This window comes from Oncorhynchus gorbuscha, linkage group LG23, assembly GCF_021184085.1.
Source record: "Oncorhynchus gorbuscha isolate QuinsamMale2020 ecotype Even-year linkage group LG23, OgorEven_v1.0, whole genome shotgun sequence".
NCBI lineage: Eukaryota > Metazoa > Chordata > Actinopteri > Salmoniformes > Salmonidae > Oncorhynchus > Oncorhynchus gorbuscha.
Window position 1 is genome coordinate 54,716,809 of NC_060195.1, and position 3,034 is coordinate 54,719,842.

Consider the following 3,034-nt stretch of genomic DNA (forward strand, 5'->3'; position numbering starts at 1 on the left):
TCCCCCTGCTGGTCTTATTAGGTTCGTTCCCTTTTTCTATCCCTCTCTCTCCCCCTCCCTCTCTCTCCTCTCTCTATCGTTCCGTTCCTGCTCCCAGCTGTTCCTATTCCCCTAATCATCATTTAGTCTTCCCACACCTGTTCCTTATCTTTTCCCCTGATTAGAGTCCCTATTTCTTCCCTTGTTTTCCGTTCCTGTCCTGTCGGATCCTTGTCTATTATTCACCGTGCTGTGTCTATGTATTGCCCTGTCGTGTCGTGTTTCCCTCAGATGCTGCGTGGTGAGCAGGTGTCTGAGTCTGCTACGTTCAAGTGCCTTCCCGAGGCAACCTGCAGTTCTTGATCAAGTCTCCAGTCTGTTCTCGTCATTACGAGTAGTATTATGCCTTTTGTTTGTAAAGTAACTTTACTGGATTAAAAACTCTGTTTTCGCCAAGTCGCTTTTGGGTCCTCATTCACCTGCATAACATCTCAATTGTCATTAGAAATCCACATTTGTTTAAGCAAGTCAGCCATATCAGCGATGCTTTTTTTAAAGGCAGTAAATGAGGCTGAATGAACTGTTCTGCTGCCAGACAAGGCTCCGCTGATAGCCAGGTGTAGCAGTGATAAAATGTTGGGACTGCTGTTAGGACAGATTTATGTAGCCCCTATCAGTTTGTGGGGACCGTTTGTCACCATTATAGTGCAATTAATGAATGGTTTAGTATTGTGTAGTAGCTTTGCTGGCATGCATCCTACATTTTTTTTTTGTTGCCCCAACAAGATTTCCATGCTAAAATCGCCACAGAAAATTTGCTATTAAATGCAACAGTTTTTGTGACAAAATTACGATAGAGTTGAAAATGAGATGGAACCACAATGGACTTTAGATTTTTATTCTGTACATAAAAAAACGTGCGTGAAAAAGTAGGCGTACATTTTGTGTGCACTATGTCATCAGGCACGGATTTGTATTCACAACAAGTCATTTTGGTGGAAACACACCACAGGTGGAAAAACATATTTTCTTTACGTGAATTCTACAATATTCCCATGAAATCTGTTGCCAATAGGATGGAAACATAGGCCAATTACTGGAAGCATGTACTATATAATTTTAAAACAGTCTATCTCTTTAAAACGGAATCAAAACATTCATCTCTAATGCAGCCAATCAGAATCATAAAAGGGGAGATTATAAAAAATAGTCATTAAAATACTTGTGTTATATAGACCTGGAATATGCGATTCTGTACAAAGTGGGGTTAAAAAGACAAGTGACAGATGCAATTTATGCTTTACCTTACACTCATAGGTGCACTTGGCACCACCATGCGGGTGAATGAAACCACAAGGCACCAAGCCAACGTAACAACAGTGGATGGAGAAGTACAGCAATGCTCAACCTGCGAGTTCAGAGAACAGAACAGACTAATGAGACTCCACAACAGATCCTAAATTCTCAGCATTCTGAGGCTCGAGCAGGCTCCAAACATCAGCGGAAAAATGATCAGGCAGCTCTTACCGAAAGCTCCCATCCTTTCACAATTTACAGACCAGTATGAGCATCGTGTGGAGGATGAGGAGCGTGCCCCAACTCAAACGATCATATCCATGGCAACACGTAAGTAATTACTTATTTTCTCATACCAAAGTGGGTAGTTTATGCCTGCCATGCGCCATGGAACCAGAAAAGTCTGTGCGTAAATTCACCAGTGTGGAGTGCGTAATTGGGTTCCAAATGGTCAAAACTGGGACTTATTCTAACTCTTATCTTTTTAGCTGGACCAATGTCACAACAAGACAGAATAACATCTTGTTGTTTCTTCAATCTCAGTCCGAAGATTCGACCTAACAACATTTTACATGCACAACTTTGGGTGCACCTGCGGCCGGCTGAAACCGTCACAACTGTCTTCTTGCAAATCTCCCGCATAAAAGCAACCACCATAAAAGCAACCACTGAGGGAAACTCGCGCATACGGATCCTCTCCCTGAAGATCGATGTGGCTTCTGGTGCAAGCTCTTGGCAAAGTGTAGACATAAATCAATTACTCAAAACCTGGCTTCATCAGCCCGAAACTCATTATGGTCTCGAGATCAAAGCTTATGATTCGAAAAGGCAGGACTTAGCTGTCACAGTAGCAGAGTTGGAAGAAGAGGGACTGGTAAGTACAGGCCCACAGTGTATTAATGTAATTATATCTTAATGATTTGGAATGTGGTTTTGCCTTTAGGCATCATAATATGTTGGTTACAAGGTTTAATCAAATATATTAATATTAATAACCATGTATAAACATAAATCAATCCACAGAGGAGATTTCATTCCATCAGAGTTATGCCACCAGATGTTTGCAGTGCTGTTTTGTTTTGGATTTCCTTCTTATTGACTTTCAATTCACAGCATCCCTTCATGGAGGTGAAGATATCGGAGAACCTAAAGCGTTCCCAGAGGGACTCAGCCCTGGACTGTGATTAGGAGTCCTCAGAGATGCTGTGTTGCCGCTACCCCCTCACCGTCGACTTTGAGGCCTTTGGCTGGGACTGGATCATTGCCCCCAAACGCTACAAGGCCAACTACTGTTCTGGGGAGTGTGAGTACATGCACCTCCAGAAGTACCCCCGCACTCACCTGGTGAACAAGGCTAGCGCCCGGGGTACCACAGGGCCCTGTTGTACTCCAACTAAGATGTCCTCCATCAACATGCTCTACTTCAACCGCATGGAGCAGATCATTTATGAGAAGATACCATCTATGGTGGTGGACCACTGTGGCTGCTCCTGAGAGGGAGGATGAGAGGACAGGACAAAACACACACGCACATTGTATTGTGTAATGAGTTAAAAAGGTATCCCAAAGTGAACCCTCTTCCAAGAATCCATCATATTTTTTGCATAAACGGCTACAGGTGACATGTGGAGTTTGAAAAACATGAACCCTTTGCTCTGAGTGAGGACATGAACTGCCCATACTCTCCCCCCGAGGTTCGTTCTGCAATGTGGCTGGAACTGCTAGAAATATTTAATTAAGGACACATAACACTATTGTC

The 3,034-nt window shown here is 43.1% G+C and overlaps 1 pseudogene; it reads left to right on the forward strand.

Moving 5' to 3' along the window:
- Positions 1-1,265: 1,265 nt before the first annotated feature.
- On the forward strand, positions 1,266-2,769 carry LOC124011084 (annotated as a pseudogene).
- The last annotated feature ends 265 nt before the right edge of the window (positions 2,770-3,034 follow it).